The 21,521-nt window shown below is 49.2% G+C and overlaps 1 pseudogene; it reads right to left on the reverse strand.

Moving 5' to 3' along the window:
• Nucleotides 1-21,521, reverse strand: part of LOC142440655 (cytosolic phospholipase A2 beta-like) — a 115,257-nt pseudogene that overhangs the window by 10,670 nt on the left and 83,066 nt on the right.

Consider the following 21,521-nt stretch of genomic DNA (forward strand, 5'->3'; position numbering starts at 1 on the left):
GGGGTGGGGCAGTTTATGTCCCCTGGTCCCTGTGCTGGTTAGGAGACACAGGCTCGTCCCCAGGCCACCAACCCCATCGCGAAGCAAACCAGAGTCCCAGTCAATGAGCCCTGGCAGAGAGTTAAAACAGGGTTGGCCTGCCGGACAGACCGGAGTACAAGCTGTGGTCCCTGGACAGACAGGGAGCTAGCTCCTCTCTCTGACATTTCCATCTGAACCCTCCCCGCCCTCCTGGAGACACAGAAATCCACAAGGGGCAGGTACCACATGGAGCCTCCCCGGCTTTATTGAGCATGTCTTTCGAGTGAGCGAGCGGGCCCTTACACAAACCCTCTCCAGGCCCCAGGGCAGCCAGAAAGGTAGGGACCATCATTATGTCCACTTCACAGCTTTACAGAGGAGGGAGGACGCCGCAGCTGGCCTCCACCCACGGGGCTGCTTCACCTGCGTGGCAGCTTTCTGGGAACCCTGACCTAGACACCTGCCTGGCACTTCCTGGTCCTCCTCCTATCACCCACGATAGTCTCCAGGATCGGTCCCAACCCAAACGGGGTTCTGGGTCAGACAGATTGCAGGGTGTCTCTGTGGGGGCCTATCTGGGGAGGAGCCAGAGTGCCCCCTGAGCTGTGGGGGGGCACGTTCCCTGGGGGCTCCACTAGTCCAGGCCTGAGGCCTTGGTGAGGGTGTCGAGCAGTTGGAAGTAACTGTACTTGAGGTCATACTCCATGTCGTACCAGAAGTTCACTGTGGGGAGAGCAAGCACAGGAGTGGGTGGCCCAGCTCTGACCCAGAGCCTCCCCAGCCCACCCGCTGGCCGAGGCCAGCAGCTCCTCACCAGCAATGCAGCCCTGGGACTGCTGCACGTGGTGGAACCACAAGGCCGGCAGGTAGAGCATCTCGCCGGCCTGCATGGTGCAGCGGAGGGCCTGGGCCCCACGGTACTGTGGGTACCGGGACAGATCTGGTGTCAAGGGATCCAGTGGAAGCCAGGGCACCTGGGGACGGAGCAGGACCGGGGAACTCGGCCTTTGGCCTTGCCAACGGTAAGGGCCAAAGGTCCTCCTCCATCCGCCCTGGGAAGCCAGCCCCAGAAGGTGGGACCTTACGGAGGAAGGGGCCACCTTCCCAGGACTTTTGGGGCCCACTTGCTCCTCGGAGATGGATGAGCTTGCCCCTCCCTGAGGTCCAGGGCCAAGATGGACACCTTCTCCATGGCCTCTTCATCCACCACCTCAAAGGTGCCCGCCTCAGTGAGTCGGTAGGTTGCTGGGGTGTACAGCTCTGATGCCAGAGAAAAAGGGGGAGCTCAGCAAAGAGTGCTCCCAGCCCCTCACACCTCCTCCCAGCCTCTCCTGTTGGCTGCCTGGCCCCAGGGACACAGGCAGGGAAGCCTCGCTACCCTTCCTCTGGTTTGGGGCCCATGCGTAAGGCAGGTCCCAGCCCTACCATAGGGGATGAAGGGTCGATCGCTGGGCGGGTGAAACAGGAAATGTTTCTCTCCAGAGAGGACACAGTAGAGGTTTTCGTAGTGGTCCTTGTGCACTGCCAACACAAAGAAGGTCCTGGGCAGATTTGGCGGAGCAGGGCACATGAGAGGCAGAACCTGCCCACCCAGAGCCTTGCGCCTCAAGACAGCCAGGGGTGTAAAAACGAGAAAGTCCTGCGAATAAAGATTTCAACCTTCCATCCAAAGTGTCCCCTGATGTCTCCTTTACGCCCAGTACTAGTTCAACTTAGCCAGTAAAGGATCTCCATCCCTCTGCCATGAGCATGGTGCTCTTTTAAACTCCATCCGGGCTCAGACTGAAAACAGCCTCTTCAAAGAACAGCCAGGATCCTGGAGGACAATGAATTTATAAGGGGGAGGGGGAATCCCATTATTTTCTACACAGTTTCTGAAGCCCCCTCATTTCCCTCAGGGAGAAGAACTCGGGAAGGGAGGGTGAGAACGTTTGAACCAACTAGAGGGACTGAATCAATGTCACTGAGCTGTCAGCGTAGAAGCTTGGTGTGTGCTTTTGCTCTGTGTATTCTCAACGACATAGTCAAACCAGACTCCAGGAGATGCCCAGGGGGTGTCTGGGGTGGAGGGCATTCCAGATCTCAGCCACCAGGGACTTGGCACTCACCACACGCCCCATGCGGGTCATCTCTCCAAAGAGGTAAATATCCACGCATAGGGTTCTCCCAAGTTCACCTCCGGGGCCAACGTGCCCTCTGAGAGATGTCTAGTGCGCCCCCACACCAAAGTCATCCCACCCACCACGCTGCAACGCCGCTCCTCCTCTGTTCGCAGAATTGTAGACCGACCCTCCAGGCCAGCCTCCCACCCTTGGCCCCATCCTGGCTCCTCCCTGTCCCTGCATCCCAGAGACACCTACAGGACGTCACTGCGGCCGCCTCCCCCAGCCAGAATTTCACCGCCTCTGGCATCTTCCCTGCAGGACAGAGGAGGAGAGTTAGGAGTGGTTGTCCCCTGCAGGTCGGGTCTGGGATAACACCCAACAGGATGTGGGCAGGGGTACTGCATGCGAGCGAGGGGCATCACAGGGAAAAGTGGCGAAGAGGCCATGGTTTGGAGGGCTTGGGGAGTGGGCCCAACCCCCCACAGGCAAAAGTTAGAGCACTAATCCTTTGCAGTCGGTCAACAGTCAAGGCTTCCAGGGCGGCAGGGCCTGACCCTGGCCATGGGGTGGTGGGTGTGGGCCAAGACAATCAATGTCACCGAGCTGTCAGTGTAGAAGCTTGGTGTGTGCTTCTGCTGTGTATTCTCAACGACTGCCCTCTGCCCCAGTCGCCCCCTCTCACCCAGAGCCTCGGAGGCCCAGGGCACGTGGGGCTCCAAGTCGAGCAGCAGCTGGGGCAGCTCGGTAAGCAGGTTAGAGCACTGCTTCTGCACGTAGAGCACGCCAGAGTGCCGGGCCCTGCCCTCCAGGACGTCCAACACACCTCACAGGGGCAGCAGGCGCTCGGCTGGCATCACGAAGTGGTCTCCGCGCACGGAATCAGCATAGCCATCTGTGGTCACCACTACGCTCATCTCCGTGGCACCCACCGTGGCCCTAGGGGAAGGGACTCTAAGAGCATGCCCACATGCCACAAGACAGCTCGCCCATCACCCTAGCCCAGCCCAGGGCTGCACCCACCTCAGATAGGGGAGCGACCACTTCTGCAGGGCATTGTGCATGATGCAGGGCCTGCTGGGGAAGACCCAGTCCCGGTAGAAGTGCAGTGGCATCGGGGCCTCACCCAGGTAGGGCACGGTTGGAGGCACGCCAAGCTCTTAAGTGGGGTGGGAGGTAGATGTTGACATAAACAGCACCCAGCCACTTACGGATGAGATGCCCTCTCTGGGCAGGCCACAGGGTATCACTGGGCAGTGCTCACTGGGGAGGGACCAAGAGACTCTGGACCACCAGAAATAGAAGGGGATTTTCAAGGAGGAGGCTGCCGCACGCCTACTCCAGGAGGGGCCACACAGCCCAAGAGCACGTGAGCAACATACTCTGGTGTCAACTTGTGGAGGGGTGGAGTCTAAGCTGTCATTCAGGTTGCAGCTTGATGACCTCATTTGGAGGTGCCCACGGAAATCAATAGCTCCCTTCCTGTGAGACATTCCTGCTGACAAGACACACAGAGCTACACTAGAGCCCTGGAGCCGCAGGGCTCACTTGGAGACCCCTGCTAGCGCTGGGATGCCTCCACCACCACTGGGTCCACAAGGCTTTCCACCCACTGGCCTGTGATCTTCCTGCATCAGCATCATTGCTTGTGTTTCATGAGTAGGAAGAGGGATTTATAGACTGGTATCGGACATATGGGCTAATATCAGACTTAAGGACTTGATCTGGACTGGGCTGGGATGTTTTCATAATGTACAATTTTTCTTTGATATAAAGTTCTCTTTTAAAACACATATAAGTGTCTATGAATTTGTTTCTCTGGTCAACTGGGGCTAACACAGCGGGACTCCTGCTTGGCCCAAACCCCAGTCCTCCCTGGGGCCAGACCCTTGGTTAGCTTCCCTAGCTGCGGTGGTGGACCTCTAGCGAAGTATAGAAAAGCAGCCTCAGGCACCACGCAGGGAGCTCCCCGTGGCTGGGGGCAGCAAGATGAAGGAAGAATGCCTTCCAACTGTGAATATTCACTGAATATTTTGGAATGTGCTCAGCCCTTGGTTTGGCCAGTGTGAATGGATCCTTTCAAGATGCTGACAGCCTCATCGGGGAGACATGCCTATAACCTGAACGCCCTGGGTCTTCCATGATGGTACCGTGCTGTGTGCTGCCTGGGTGGCTTTCTCTTGCTGCCCTTCATAAAAATCACTGACTCCCTGTTGTGCTCCTGGCTGGCTCCTCGTCTCACAGAGTCTACCTACAAACACTCCCAACCTCCCTCGCCCTCACCTTCTCCTTCTCCCATGCCACCTCCTTTGGGGCCCCTCCACTCACAAGTCACCCCAAGAGCCTTCCTTCCCCCAGCTGGCTATCCTTCTTCTTTAGGAACTTGTGAACCACACCACCCACCGCCCACCCCCTCCCGGCCCCAGCCCACAACCATTTCTAGTAAACAAACAACAGTTGCCCTCGAGTCGATTCTGGTTCCTGGTGACCCGGGATGTCAGAGTGGACCTTTGCTCCACAGTTTGTGGCCCTGACTTTTCTGAAAAGGATTGCATTTCGTTGGGGGTCCTTTAGGAGTAGGCAATGTGCACCGACCTTCCCATTAGTAAGACAAATGCTTAACCATGGACACCACCCCGGGGCTCTGAAAAACTCCTCGTTCCCTTCCTGCGTGCATGTCCACTTGACCACCTGCACCATTAAGCACACTATCTACGGGCCCTGGTGGTGGTCGGTGCTTAAGCACGTGGCTGCTAACCAGGAGGGGGTTGATCTCAGTCCACCAGGTGCCCCTCGGGGCAGAGACATGGTGGCCAATCTGTTTCCTCAGACACAATACGGGGCAGTCCTACGACTCCAGTGACAGGTTTGCAAACAGGTTAATATACTATCTACTCAATTGATTTCCACTGGATAGCTGTCTCTGTCCCCGGCTAGAATGTGATCTCCATGAGGGTGGGGGTGTGGGTTACACCTTCCCAGGATGGAGCACAGTGCCCAGCACGCCCATGATCCCCAGTACACACTGGCTTAATGACTGGATGAAAGGCTTACAATATCTCCTGCCACAGTGAACTAACTGGTTCCCCTGGCTTAACTCCCCTCCTTCCAAAAGCATTTATCACCCCAGCTCCAGACAACCTCTTGAAAGGCAGCCTCATGTTGTCACTCTGAGCAAACCTCCTTTGATGACTTACCACTTGGAGAATAAAGTCTGCCTGGCCTTGGTAACGGGGCCCAACCCATTCTTCTCCTCTGATGAGCCTCTGCCTGGAGCCGGCCCCTTACCACACACCCTCCCTGCTCCCTGGCCCTGCAGCTCCCTCCATTCTTTCCCTTGGGTAGAGCAGAAGGTCCCCCCTGTGCTTCAAGGCCACTGCCCCCCCCCCTGAACCACAAGGTCGCGCGCCTCCAGTGAAGTCATCTGATTAGTCTCACGGTCAGTGGGAAAGTTGGGATGTCTTTAACTAGATCAGAAATTGGAGCTGAATAGGAAGGTCCCAGGGGACCTGGGAAGGTGGAAAGGGAAGAGCTGATTGGTACTTGAAAGTCACTGGCAAAGAGGCAAGATGGATCCTGCCTAGTAGATACAGGAACGCGGAGGGGTGACACGTGGCCAAGCTGTGCCAGCCCACTGTAACAGGCACCGCGGAAGATGACTCAGTAAACCCCTGAGATTCTCACAGAAATTCTTAACAGAAGTGGTAACTGCTATTTTTAGCCCCTTTATGTTTTCTACTCTTCTTCCATTTTGATTTTCTTGCATTTGAATAGATTTCTTTTGGGGTACGGTCACTCTTCTATCCCAGGGCTTTGAAACGAGAGAATTTCAAAGGAGATCTAGACAATTCCTTTGACCCCATAATTCCTCTGCTAGGAATTTAACCAACCAAAAACACATGGGCAAAACGCTTCCCTCTCCCGAGCGCACCAACCTCTCTCCGACTCAGGGTGTTTGCCTTCCGTGAACTGCCCCCGCATGTGTCTGCACACTCCCTCCCTCCCTGCCCTTGAGTCTGTGCCCAAGAGCCACCTCCTCATTGAGGCCCGCTTTACTCACCCTATTGAACCTCCATCCCGGAGCCCCTCATTCCACTTAACTCATTTCCCCACATTTATCTTCTAACCTACTGTCTCTTCATTTAGTGTGCCTACGGCTAACTGTAAGGAACCCCGGTAGCTGCTAACAGCAAGGTCAGTGGTTCAAACCCATTGGCCACTCCTCAGGAGAAAATAGACGCTGTCTGCTCACTTAAAGAATTTCAGCCTCACTAACCCACCCAAGGGGAGCGGGTATTGTTTTTATCTCCACAGGGAAAGAGGGACCAGACTTCAACCCAATGCTCCAAGATGTGAATGCAGCATGCCAGCATGCAGTAGGGAACCAGTGGAGAGGTTTGAGGGGCCGGTCAAAATCCCAACTACTAAATGGACACCTGCCCCTCCCCCCAGAAGAATTTATTTCAAAGGGCGGCATTGAATCTGAAGCTCCGGGAGAGGGACATATCTGATCAGAGCACACGGGAGCAGAGGAAGGGGAACGAGGAGAGTGGAGCACATCCTGGACCACCAGGCCATGGGGAGGATATTTCCAATTAGAACAGCCAGTTCACAGAGAGGACCACATGGCCAGCCAAACTAGGAGACATGGCGCCCCTCACTGACTCATAGCCCTACAGGGGACAACAATGGAGACACAGTGTGGGAATTGCACCCAATATGATCCTGCCACACTGAGGCAAAACACTAAAGGGGTGCAACAGCAAGGGATTGGAGTGGCGAGGTCCCCAGGGAATGCTGAAGGTGGACTTTGGAGCCAGCATGGTGCCCCAACAGAATGGACTGGAAAACACTCCTAAAGGCCAACAAACAATCCTTGAACTAACTACAAGCTTTTTTTTCTTATTGTGTTTTGTTTTGGTTTTTGTCATTGGTTTGTTGTTGTTTTGCTGTATATTGTTTCTTGGTTTTGCTCTGTCTTGTTTTTGTGCATGTTATTACCTCCTCAGGTCTGTCTAAATAAGATAGGCTGGATGAACAATCTGGAGGAGAAAACAATGGAACCAACAGTTCCAAGGGGACATGGGAGAGGGGGAAGTGGGGGGAAAGGTAGTGGTGTTAACAAACCCAGGGACAAAGGAACAAGTGACCCAAATCGGTGGTGAGGAGGGTGTGGGAGGCTTGGTAGGGCATGATCAAGGGTAATGTAACCAAGAGGAATTGCTGAAACCCTGGTGGGGACTGAGCATGATAGTGGGAAAGGAGGAAAGTCAAAAAAGAAAATAGAGGAAAGAGCTGGGAGGCAAAGGGCATTTATAGAGTTCTAGATAAAGACATGTACATAGGCAAATATGTTTATATATGAGGATGGGGAAATAGATCTGTTAGGTAGCTTAGCCTAGGTAATTGGGAAGTCCATTTACGCATGCCCAGGAGAACCAGCAAAGGACAAAGCTGGATTTTCCCGCCAGTGGGTGGAGATGGGCGTTACACCTGGAGCAGCCCACCTGGGCCAGGTTACTACAATTCAGCCAATGGGATCGACCTGGGGTCGTTCACCACGCCTCCCCCAGGAACCTTTAAGAAGGCAGGAACCGAGAGGGAGAGGGTCTGGTCATCTCCGTGGGAGGGGAGAGATCCTTGCGTGTCCCGGAGCAGTCTCTGCCAGGCCGCATGGTCAAAGGAATCCTATGGGTGCCGCGTAAAACCTGATGCTTCTTTGAACTTTCATTAAATTCACTTGGATCACGAGCCCGGCTTCAGCATAAAATCTTTCTCGCGCGGAGCCAAGGACCAAGGCTGAAATCTAGTCCCGGAGAGAGAGACCTTACAGATCTATGTGCACATATTTATAGGTTTAGTATTAAGGTAGCAGAAGGACCTTGGGCCTCCACTCAAGTACTCCCTCAATCAAAAATACTTTCTTCTTTTAAATTGACACTCTATGAGGCTCACCTTCCTGATACAACTGCTGAAGACAAAGCGGGTGAATAAGCAAATGTGGTGAAGAAAGCTGATGGTGCCCGGCTATCAAAAGGTAATAGCATCTGAGGTCTTAAAGGCTTGAAGGTAAACGAGCGGCCATCTAACTCAGAAGCAACAAAGCCCACATGGAAGAAGCACACCAGCCTGTGTGATCAAGAGGTGCCGAAGCCATCACTTATCAGGCATCAAAGAACAAAAATTCATATCATTGTGTGCTCACCTCCCTGATTTGATCGCTGAAGACAAATGGGTGCATAAGCAAATGTGGTGAAGAAAGCTGATGGTGCCCGGCTATAGAGTCGGGGTCTTAAAGGTTTGAAGGTAAACAAGCAGCCATCTAGCTCAGAAGCAAAAAAAGCCCACATGGACAAAGCACACCAGCCTGTGCGATCACGAGGTGTTGAAGGGATCAGGTATCAGGCATCATCAGAACAAAAAATTATATCATAGTGAATGAGGGGTGGAGTGCAGAGTGGAGACCCAAAGTCCATTTGTGGGCCACTGGACAACACCCCCTTACAGAAGGGTCTCGGGGAGGAGACAAGCCAGTCAGGGTGCGATGTAGCAATGATGAAAAATACAACTTTCCTTAAGTTCCTAAATGCTTCCTCCTCCCCCACTATCATGATCCCAATTCTACCTTGCAAGTCTGCCTAGACCAGAGGATGTACACTGGTACAGATGGGAACTGGAAACACAGGGAATCAAGGGCAGATGATCCCTTCAGGACCAGTGGTGTGAGTGGTGATGCTGGGAGGGTAGAGGGAGGATGGGTTGGAAACGGGGAACCAATTACAAGGATCTACATGTGACCTCCTCTCTGGGGGACGGACAACAGAGGGGTGGGTGAAGGGAGATATCGGACAGGGAAAGATATGGCAAGATAATAATTTATAAATTATCAAGGGTTCATGAGGGAGGGGGGAACAGGGAGGGAGGGAAAAAATGAGGACCTGATGCTAGGGGCTTAGGTGGAGAGCAAATGTTTTGAGAACGATGAGGGCAATGAATGTACGGATGGGCTTTACATAATTGATGTGTATATGGATTGTGATGGGAGTTGTATGAGTCCCTAATAAAAAGATTCTTTAAAAATATGTTGTGCTTCCATACACCAGCAGCAAACAATCGGAAAAGGAAAGAAAGAGAACAATTCCATTTCTAATACCATGTAAACAACTAAAGGACTGAGGAATAATTTTTTTAATAAATCGTTTTATTGGGGCTCATACAACTCTTATCAGAATCCATACATACATCAATTGAGTAAAGCACCCTTATACATTCGTTGTCTTCATCATTCTCAAAATTCGTCTTCCACTTGGGTTCCTGGAATCAGCTTTTTCCTTTTTTTCCCCTCCCTTCCCTCTCCGCTCCCCCTCCCCCTCCCCCTTGAACCCTTAATAGTTTATAAATTATTATTTTATCTTATCTTACACTGCCCCGCGTCTCCCCTCACCCACCGTTGCATTGCCCATTTCCCAGAAAGGAGGTTACATGTAGATGGGACTGAGGAATAATTTAATGAGGGAGATAAATACTAAAAATACTTCTGAGGGAATTTAAAGAAGACATAAATAAATTAGAAGGCTTAATATTGTTAAGATGACAATATGACCAAAGTGATCTGCAATCCCTATAAAAATTCCAACAGCTTTTATGTTCCTTTTAGGGGAACGGAAAGTCAATTCTCAAATTCACATGATTGCAAAGGGCCTCAAATAGTAAAAATGATCTTGAAAAAAAGAAGAACAAAATAGGAGGTTTCAAAATAAAATAAAAAATAAATTTTTAAAAATAGGAAGTTTCATCCTTTCCAATTTAAAAATGTACTGTAACGTTGTTAGGCAGACTAGCGCAGGGATGGGATGTCCCTTAAGCCATGCCCAGAGAGCCAGGCAAGGGAACAAAGAGCGGCACACTGCACATGCTCAGAGGCTCAGGTTTCCCACCAGTGGGATTGGGTGGGTGCTAAACCTGGATCGGCCCACCTGAGCCAGGTGAATTCAATTCAGCCAATGGGGTCCATCTGGGGTCGTCCACCACGCCTCCCCCTGGAATCCATGAAAAGGGAGGGGTGGGGGAGGGGGAGGGGGAGAAGGGAGAGAGAAAGTGAGTCAGAGAGAGAGAGAGAGAGAGAGAGAGAGAGATCTAACAGAGAGCAGAGAGTCGCAGGGAAGGAGAGATCTTTGCGTGACGCTGAGCAGCTTCAGCCAGGCTGCATGGTCGGCGGAGTCCTATGGGTGCTGTGTAAAACCTGAAACTTCTTCTACCTCTCATCAAACTCACTTGGTTCACGAACCAGGCTCCGGCGTGAATTCTTTCTAACGAGGTACAACTCGATCTCCCGAGAGATCTAACAAAGCCACAATCATCAAAAGAGTGTGGTATTCCTAAGAGGGCAGTCCAAGGAGTAGAAATGAGAATCAAGAAATACACCCGTACACCTATGGTAACTTGTGATTTGACAATTATGTGAATGGGGGAAGACCCACTTATTCAATACACAGTGCTATGACCACTGAGTCGCCACATGCAAAGGAATGAAGGCAAATGGACCGATACCTTACATCATGTATGTGGAATTATAAAGAGACTTCTCCCCAGATTTGTCTCCCCAAAGACATGTCAAACACTAGAGCCTATTTGCCGGCATATCGTGGGAAGCCAGATGCTTGGAGACATCCTCCCTGAAGGCAGTCATTGGCCAGACAACTGTCTGCTCCCAGGGCAGGTAGAGGTCCCCCCTTCCCTGCTGTTAAGGACAATGGGCTAGTTCTCCCTAAATGCTTGTGACCATTAGCTTGGTTCCCATAGGAAGAGTTTACACCCTACTGATAATGGTTTCTATGGAGACCCAGAAAACAGGTCAAACCAGCTCAGTGACATTCAAAGTTAGGCTGCCATCCTGAATCTAGGATCTGCCCTTGTCATATGTGTGCCCCCAATCCCTCCTCTTCCTATTGTGTATATCCCTATATTGTCCCCCTCTCATTGCTGTATACCCTATAGTGCAACCCCTTCCTGTGATGTATGTCTTTACCTGTAATTACTGGTCTTGCACATCCCCCAAAGATATATAGGCCTGGGTTATGTGTCTTTGTAGTCAGAACTCCAGAGCCTCGGAGCACTCTGCTGATTTTCTTTAGATGCCTTTCCTCCCACATGCCCAACAACCCGTTCCCCTATTTTAGCATTGAAAGTCCCTCCACCCAGGCCAACTGGTTTGATCATGTGTTCGATTTGCATGCAGCCCCTCCCCTCTCCTGAGGGGTAGCCTCAGTGAAGGCACTGACAGGCTCAGAATCTTGGTTTCCTGACCTGTGCGTGTGCTGGAAAGTTTACATGGGATGATAAATAATAACACGGATCGCAATGAACAATTATAAGCACTTACTATGGGCCAGACGTTGTTCCTCAGTGCTTCTAGCAGGCACACAAATGCCATGTCCTTGGGGCCTACAAGAACTCAGATTCCACTTCAGCAGATCTGAAGCAAGCTGTGAGAAATGGAGTTTCTACAACAGTGAGGACCAGGATTCTAAGAAGGATTGAGGCATTCAAATGACCGTGATGGCAAAGACCATGTATTGAGTATACTGTGGGTGGCCAAAAGAATGAGCAAATCAGTCCTGGAGGAAATCGAACCAGGACATTCTTCGAAGAATATTCCTAGAAGATAGAATGGCAAAATTTTGTCATGCTGATTTTGGACATGTCGTTAGGAAAGACCAATTGCGAGACGAAAACATCATGTTTGGTAAAATAGTGGATCTGGGGAAACTCTTCATGACACGGACTGGCACAATAACCGCAACAATGACCTCACACCTGCCAATGGGCGGGAAGATTGCATAGGATCTAGCAGTAATTTGTCCTATCCGGCATAAGGTCACAAGGAATCAAATTTGCTTTGCTGGCGACTAACAACAACAAGGTCTTTCTATCATTCAATCTCAACCTCGAACACACAACCTAAGAACTATTTTTCACTTCCCTTGTACACACAGCAGAACAAAGGGGGTTCAATGATTTTTCCGAGGTTATAGAGCTAGAAGGACATAGAGCCAAGACTGGACAATGGAGCGATTTGACACCAGAGACATTAATCTTAAGCAGGACCTTTGTCTCCCACAAAGATCATAGCATATCCATAACGGACTTGGCACAAGCTCTTCCACATGGCAACCTTTCAGCAGATAGTTGCTATCTTAGTGCCATCCAGTTGACACCAAATCAGCGACTGTATAGGGCAGGGTAGAACTGTCTATGTGGGTTTCTGACACTAAATATTTACAGCCATAGAAATCCTCATTTTTCTCCCACAAAAGTCCGTATGATTGTTATTAATTGGGTCAGAAGTTACTTTAATGGTGACCAAATCCTTCCTCTTCTTGGATTCAACATTATACCCCACTGCTTCTAATAGCTCCTCTACCCAAACCAAAACAGGCATGAGAGAGTTGATTCTGACTCATGGTGCCTTATGTGTGGATTCCATAGGACTTTCAAGACTATAGGCTTTAAGCAGGTTTCCAGGCCTTTCCTCCATGGTGCCCCTGTGTGGGTTCCAACTGCCGATGATTTGTTGAATAGTTGAGTGTGGAACTCTTTGCCCTCCTCCAGGAACTCCAATACCCTTGAAGCTCTCTATTCACAAAGGACTGTCCTTCCAACCTAGGCTCAGAGTGCTTGTCTTCTCTCTCTCGTTTTCCTTTTCATCAAGTTGTTTGGGACGCCCCAGGAGTTGGGTCCCAGGGACATATTTATATGTAATTATGTCCCTGTCATCTAAACATGATCATGATAAATGGAGAAAATACTGAAGTGATCAGTGCTATCTTCTTGCTGCGATCCACAATAAATGATCACGCGAGCCCCAGTCAAGAACCCAAAGGACGTATTGCATTGGGTAAATCTGCTCTATGAGACCTCTTCCTTTTTAAAATTTTTTTGCAGCTGGGAAAGAGAAAGGGGAGATGGGCTCTTCTCCCAAGTTGGCATCCCTGCCAGGGCACCCCTACTCAAATCTGGCCAACTTCACTCCCGAATAGAGTTCCCTGCTACTCCTGTAGAACTGCCCCGTGGAAGGACCAATGGTCTAAAGATTCAGAATAGAGAAGACAAGTGCCAAAAGCCATAGCCTAGCCCTTCACAGCCAGAGTGTGACCCCACAAGGGCCCCCACAAAGAGACACTTTCTAGGGATCTTAAGTTGTTGGGGCTTAAGGGGAGGGGAGTGAGGCTCTAGCAAGCTAGGATCCCATTCCAGGCTGTGGGCACATATCCCGAGCCCTTGATGGGGAGGCCTCACGTACCCAGTGGGTCCAATGGAGTTCTGGGTATATGGGCCTGTGGGAGGGAAGCCACCTTGGTGGCTGGACCAACCCAGATCATCCCAAGTTGGATGGGGTGCAGGGCCTGGGCAGGATCCCTCCTCCTTTCCATCCCTCATGACCAACCAGACTAACAAAGTCTTGGGCAGGGAGGGGGCCTGGAGAAGGACCAGGGTTGGGACAGGGGTCCTGGAGTGAGGTCTCAGGTGGGTGGGCCAGGCAGGGTAGGAGTTCTGGGGCCTGGGCAGGCACCAGGTGGGCTGCAGACCCACATCAGGGGTCATGGTGGCAAGGCCCGGGTGGGCAGGAGTCTGGGAGAGGGCGGGGAGGCCGCAGGAACCACACCTGGTCTGTGAAGCCCTAGGCCTTGCCCATCAGGTCATTTTGGCCCATGGAGGTGGTGCGGCTCTGAGGCTGGCTCACTCAGCACTCAGAGCTTGGCCTGCTCAGGTCCTGAGCCCTTGGCCTCCACAGGAAGTGCTGGCTGGCCTCTTGCCTTGTCCTCAATAGTGGCTCCAGCTGCTGCCAAATAGGCCAAGGCTTAAAGGGGCCATGGGCTTCCACCTGTGCGCCCCGCCTCTTCATCCTTAAAGGGGCCACGCGTTGCAGCCAGAGACCTCTTTCAAAAGTGTTCTCCAAAGTGTTTAAGAGCAAGGATGTTACCTTGAAGCTTAAGGTGTAGCTGACTAAAGCCATCTGAGTCATATATTCAATGGCCTTGTATGCACGTGAAAGTTGGACATTGAAAAGGAAGATCAAAGAAGAATCAATGCATTTATATTGGGATGCTGGTGAATAATATTGGAAGTACTATGAACTGCCAAAAGAACAAACAAATGTGGGTTAGAAGTACAGCCAGAATACTCCTTAGAAGCAAGAATGGTGAGACTTCCCCTCACGTACCTTAGACATACTGTTAGTGAGAGATCAGTCCCTGGAGGAGTAAGGACATCCTGCTAGGTGAAGAGAGATAAGCGAAAATGAGGAAGACCTTCAGTAAATGGATTGACACAGTGGCTGCAACAAGGGGCTGAACCATAACAACTATTGAGAGGATGGTGCAGGACTGGGTGGTGTTTCGTTCTAATGTCCATAGGGTGGCTAGGAGTTGGAATTGACTCAATGGCATCTAACAACAGAAACAAAATCTACACCTACTACTAACAGGACAGGAAGTTTTCCAACCCCTCGCATCTCTCAACCCCAGGAACAGAGATGCCACCTTCCTTCTACCTGTATAACCAGTATCTAGAACAGAGCTCAACGACGAAGTGCCTAACAAACCTGAAGTAGCTGTTACTTAGCTCCATGCCTCATAGGTCTCAGTTCCCCAGCCCCAAATCAATAACATCGGTGTTGTTGTTTGTTGCCAACAAGTTGATTTCTACTTACACCTGACTCACACCTGCCTACCTAGTAACCCACCTTATGAAAATAAGGCAGAAGAATGATTCTTTCCCACGGTGTCTGCAGACTATGACTCACCACTCTGAAGGCACTGTCATGTAAATGTTGAATGGCTAGCTGAAAGGTTGACAGTTGAAACCCACCAGCTGCTTCAAGGTAAAATGATGGGGCTGTCTGTTCCAGTAATGTTGTACAACCTTGGAAAACTTATATAAGGAATTGACTGGACTGCAATGAGTTTGCTGTACCTGGAATGATGATGCGACCAGAGAAAGAATGAGAGGGAAGCCTGAACAGAAAGCACTGCCCTGCCCTCCATCTGGCAGTTTTGTGATTTTTTGAAGCAGTTGGTTCGAATGGAACAAGGAATAAAGAGGCGGAGTGCATGGCAGTTGAGCGCTATTTGCCATTCTGACCAAGTGCCTCTGTGAGAAAAGGGGGAGGGTAGGGTTGATCTTGGTCTTGATCAAAGTCCAAGAAAATATTTGCATTTCCAGAAAGTGGGAGGTTTCCCAAGCCAGGGTAGTAACAGGAGCTGCTAGCTCTCACATCTGGCCCTGTGGACCCTGTTCAAAGAATCTCCTGCACTGGGTAAGAGGTTGGTGGTTAGGCAGAGAGACAAAGAGAGAGAGTTGAACTTCCTCAGGTTGTGTCTGGTCTGAAGGGTTTTGTCGACAGGCATCCTGGCTCTTTCCCAGCCTGAGCCCTTGAGGCTCCTCAAGGCCACGCTCCCGCTTCCCGGGCCCCCCACAGGGACAACTTCCAGAGGTCTTCCTGTACCCATATGTGGATTTTGGCTTTTCCTTCTTTTGGCTCTGCTCAGTAGCAGGGCATTTGAAGGGTGGTTGTGGGCTTTGTACAGTTGTCATTAGCATAAATGGGTGATAATTTCCTAAATTTCTCCTCCCGCAGCTTTAGGCTGTGTTTCCAAACTCCCGGTCCTCACAGAGGCTCTGCAGAGGGGGCAGTGGCTCTGATTCCACCTGGCAGTTCCTGGTTGAGCACATGGATGTCCCATCCCAGTCTAGCTATGGCACCAGGGATCACGGTGCTAGGAGAGGGCAAATGGGTCCTCCAAAGGAGATGTGTAGTGACCACAAAAGTGACACACTTATGGTTATCTAATAATTGTACATGGTGGTGCTTGGCCCTCTCAAGGTGGAAACATACAAATTAGCTTATGCCTCTTCTCTAAAAGCAAGGGTACCTGCTTGTGACATGAGGTTTTGGAATGTTCTTTCATGGGCACAAAGAAGGGTGGCTGATCCAACCCTTCAGCAGCTCATCAATCATTGAGTATCTCAAGCTGATTTAGAGTAGTGTCCAGAGATCTAGTGGTGAAATGGGGTAGAAAGCTGTGGGGCGCTAGCCAGGGAGAGAATACGGAGTAATTTGAGCCAGAAAGAGTTATGAATGGGAGGCAGAATGAATATAGAAGGGATCTGGGAAATGAGTTTGGATCTATCTACCTCTTGAAGGATCTCACCCTTCTCTCTTCTCAACTGCTTCCAATGCAGCCTCGATCTGCCTGCTCTGGGCTTCCAAACCACACAAGCGACAATGCAGACACACGCACTCACAGGCACGCACACACACATGTACACACACATGTACAAATACACTCCGAAGAAGCAAAACCTACTTCTGGTGAATCCAGCCAATTCAGATGCATAGCAATCCCAGAGGAAATAGTAGAACTTCCTGTGTGGGTTTCTGACACCATAAATTTGTCCATGTCAGACGGCCTCATCTTTCTCCCTCTCAGAACAGCTAGTGGGTTTGAACTGCTGGCCTTGTGATTAGTAGTGAGATGCTTAACCCACAGCATCACCAAATCTCCTTAGCAAGAAGGATATTACCACAATCAACACCACCTTTTTCCTACTTTTCTGGGGGTTAGGGAAGGAAAGAGTACTGTTCAGCATTCGACTCCCTTTAAAGAAAATGGGAGGTCCAGGGTGATGACAGCAGATGGCTGGAACATTCCAGCCTGGCATCCTGGGTCACCCGGAATGATTCTCCCTTGTGGGCTCTATGAAGCAGGCACACTCAAAGACCACAGAACCTCGTTCTCAGCTGTCAGCCTCGGGTCTTGGGTTTTTTTGGACCTGCCGGTTGGAGAGGGGCTGCTCAATGGAGAGCCTCATCACTTAGCATCATGGCTGCTCCGACATGATACCTCTGAGTCATGTAATTTATATTTCATGCACAATTGAAGCAGCTAATGGTGTCATTCTCCAAGGGGGAAACAAGTTGTTACAGTGTGAATTACATTGCAGGCGTGTGCCCTTTCCTTTCTCCCCAAGTGCCCCAGGGGAAGTTCCCAGGTAGCCGTCTTGTGGGTGTCCAAGAGAGTGGACAGGCCCCAAGGTGTCAGGGCTAAGGAGTGGTGGCAAGGCCAAAAATGCTTTCTCTGACTTCTTTTTGTGTGCATTGAGGCGGTGGAAATAGAGGTGGCAGCTAAAACTGCCCAGTGGTCTCACCATTTTTTTCTCACCTGTACGTGTGGGATTGGGCAGGGTTAGAGTGTGACTCTTCAGTTCTCATGCTAACATTGATCGATATTGGACAGTGGAGATGATGTGTAGGGGAACGGATGCAAAATCCAACCACTTGTACTCAAGACATCAGCAGAGTGTGGAGCTAAGCCTGTTGTCTCTGAGGTTGGTCTGCTGGGATATGAATTCTAGCTCCCCCTTTGATAAACTGGTCACCTCTGGGCTAGATTGTTTCACTTTTCTGTGAATTCATGTTCTCACCAATAGACGGGAGCTGATGCACTCACTACCAATGGGTCAGTCAATTCCAATTCATAGTGAGCCTGCAGGACAGAATGGAACCATTCTAGAGGTGTTCCTATAAGCTGTGACTTGTCCTGGAGAAAATTGATGCATCATTCTCAGGGGAATCTGCTGAGGGTTTTTCTGAGCTTGTGGTAAGTAGTCAAGGGCTTCTCTATTGCCCCACCAGCGCTCCTCTTAAAAGGGTTGCAAAAGCCACCAAAACCCCACTGCTCTTGAGTTCATTCAGACCCATAGCAACTCGGCAGGATAAAGTAATAACTGTCCCGGCAGATGTCCAACCCCGAACATCTTTATGAGAGCTGACAGCCCAATCTTGATCCCAAAGAACAGCTGGTGGATTTGAACCACCGACATTCTGGTTAGCATTTCTAATGCTTCACGCACACCGCACCTGTGGGATGAAATTAGTGAATGTACATGCAATGCTTAGAACACTAGTACATAACATGCACTTAGCAATTGTGAGATATTATGGTAGGAGGGGATGCCAAAAACCAAACCAACTCACTGCCATCCAGTCCACTCTGACTCACCATGACCTGAGTTCTACCTTATAGGACAGGGTCCAACTACTCCTGTGGTTATTTGAGAGTGTAACTTGGTAGGAGTGGAAAGCCTCATCTTTTTCCCTGAGTGTGGCTGGTCGTTTTGAACTGTTGACTTTGGGATTAGCAGTCCAATATGTAATCACCCACGCCACTATTAAATGAGAGCAACGAGTTTCTGACATTTTCTGTGAGGTGGTAGAATTATTTGTCATTTCTATATTTGAATATGGTAAATCGACTGAAACACAGCAATGGTCATGACTTTACCAAGAGAGGAGAGATGTCAATTTTAAGGATATATAGAGCTGGAAGTCAATCCTGGATAGTACAAATGGTGAAAACACTTGGCCATTAACAGAAACGTAGGAGGCTCAAGCGCACCCAGAATACCTTGGAAGAACGTCTGCCATCTGTTTCTGAAAGGATATGCCCATTGGAAATCCTATGAATTGCCATGAATCACAATCCACTCAGTGTCAAATGGTCATTTTAAATTTCAGAATGGTTCCTGGGATGAAAGAAAAAAATCTAAGTTGTCTATTGAAGACGTGGTTTGTGAGAGCACCTGGCCCATTTAAATACAAAAATGGACGAGGAACCTCGCTGGGGTCACTGTACACAGACCAGTCCATGCTTTCTCCACATCTAGTTGTGTTGGATGCTGTCAAGTTGGTTTCAACTCGCAGCGACTCTTTGTACAACCGAAAGAAACACTTCCTGTTCCTGTGCCATTCTCAAAAATTGTTATGTTTTAGACTATTGCTGCAGAAACTGTGTCCATCCATCTTGGTGAGGGCCTTCCTCATTTTGGTGCCCCTTTAACAAGCATGATGGCCTTCTCTATGATGTTGCTCCTCATAGCTCCTGATGTTCAAGTATGTGAGACGAATTCTAGCCATTCTTGCCTCTAAGGAGCATTCTGGATACACTTCTTTGAAGACAGATCTTGCTCCTCAACTGAAATTCTTGCACAGAGAGTGAAAGCAAACCTGATTTACCTAGAGTCTCGTTTCCCACAGTGCGCAACACCACCATCTGCTTGGCATGGAAAAATCCAGGGATCTACAAAGCAGATATCTACATTTTATCCTGGATGGTGAGCTATAGTACAAAATTCTTTCATTACCAGGGGTCCCTGAGTAATTTCTTTTTCTGAAAAGGGGGCAGTAGGCAGAATAAGTTTCAGAACTTTTGGTCTAGAGCAGGAGCTGGAACCTTGTTTTTCTGCCAAGGATCATGTGATTTATAATGTCATTCATGGGGCCATACAGGTCAAATATTTAATGAATTCACCCCTAAGGTGAGTTCAAATGCTTCTCTTTGCTTCTCTTTGGTGAGATGTGTGATGCTGGCAGGTATTGATGATTTGGGGGGCCATATACAGCCCTCGGGCCAAACGGTCTAGGGTAGTGGATCTCAACTGGTGGGTCACGACTTCTTTGGGGGTCGAATGAGACTTTCACGGGGGTGGCCTGATTCATCACAGTAACAAAATTACAGTGATGAATTAGAAATGAAATAATTTTGTGGTCAGGTGTCACCACAAACTGAGGAAATATATGAAAAAGTCACGGCATTAGGAAGGCTGAGAAACACTGGTGTAGGGAATGGTTGGGATCTCAATGTAGGAAAACATGAACTTCATAGGCATTCAGGCAGTGTAGCACTTGGGTTTCATTGGAGAGGAAAGAACTATTGATCTTGTTTCAAGGACAAACTAATCTGGAAGTAAATGCTTTTGTGGATGAAAACAAAACATAAAACAAACTCTTGAAAGATTTCTGTATGCTAGAGATGAATTGCAATCAAGAAAATTAAATGATATCTGTTAGGGGTCCAGCAGAAAACAAACCATTCAGAAGTTTTAATTAAAGAGAGTTTAATGAAGACTGTTCACAGTGGTGCGGATGGGGTTAAGGGAACCAACAAAAGAAAGGGAGGCCCCAAGGGGTTAACAAGAGCATAAAGCTGTTGCCACGTGTCCTATGGAATTTCCTCTACAGCTCTTTGACTTCATATCTTCTCATTGTCTTAGCTACTCTATGATGTAGAGCAATTCTACCTCATAGGAATTTTATACTACTGTCCTCTCCCAATTTCCATTACTTTCCAACTTCATTCGTGTTAAAATAGGTAGTATTTAATCAGATTTACTATGCTCTAAACCAGTGGTTCTCAAACTTCGTAATTCCTTGGCACTATAGTGAAGTCCCTGATGTTGTGGTGAACATCCATTCATAAAATTATTTTTGTTGCTACATTATACCTGTAATTTTGCTACTAATAAGAAGATGTCAACCCCTGTGAATGGGTAGCTCAAGCCCCAAAGAGGTCCTGATCCACAGGTTGTGAACCGCTGCTGTAAACTAAGAAGTGTTTCTTTAAGATGTAGTTCAGTATATTGTTAGACGCCCAAGTCCTGTTGTTGCTGTTGTTAGGTGCAATCGAGTGGCTTTTGGCTCACAGCAACTCTATGTACAATGTACTGAAATGCTGACCCATCCTGTGCATTCCTCACAGTGGTTCTTTGCTTGGGCTCTATGTTGCAGCCACTTAGCTATTCCAAATTGTAGGGGCTGCCTCTCGTTTGCTGCCCTTCTACTGTACAAATATTTGTGTCATCCTCTAGGACAGTGATCTCAACCTTCCTAATTCCACGACACTTTCCAATGTAGTGGTAGACCTTCAATCATAAAATTATATTCTTTGCTACTTCATAACTCTAGTTTTGCTACTGTTATGAATAGTGCCACCCTGTAAAAGGTTCGTCTAAGCCCCAAATTGGTCACGACCCACATGTTGAGAACTGCTGCTCTAAATTCAGAGGAGTTTCTCTTAAGGTCTGCTTCACCATACTGTTAGAAGCTCAAGTCCATTTGTTGTTGTTGTTAGGTGCCGTAGAGTGGGTGTGTCTCATAGCAACTCTATGCACATTATAAAGGAACGCCTCCCTCTCCTGTGCCCTCCTCATAGTGGTTCTTTGATTATGTTCAGCCACTGTGCTAATGTATCTTGTTGGGGACTGCCTCTCTTTTCCTGCCCTTCTGTACCAAGATTTGGGTCTTCCAAAAGAGCAGTGGCTCTCAACTTTCCTAATGCCATTTTCTTTTCATACTGATTCTCATTTAGTGGTGACCCCCAACCATAAAATTATTTTCATTGCACATTCATAACTGTAATTTTGTTACTGTTATGAATCATGACACCCTTGTGTAATTTTCATTCCACACTACAAAGGGGTTGTGACACGCAGGTGAAAATCCTCTGCTCTAAACTAAGAGGAGATTCTCTTAAGATAGAATTCAGCATATTTGTAGAT

This window comes from Tenrec ecaudatus, chromosome 1 (assembly GCF_050624435.1).
Source record: "Tenrec ecaudatus isolate mTenEca1 chromosome 1, mTenEca1.hap1, whole genome shotgun sequence".
Lineage (NCBI taxonomy): Eukaryota > Metazoa > Chordata > Mammalia > Afrosoricida > Tenrecidae > Tenrec > Tenrec ecaudatus.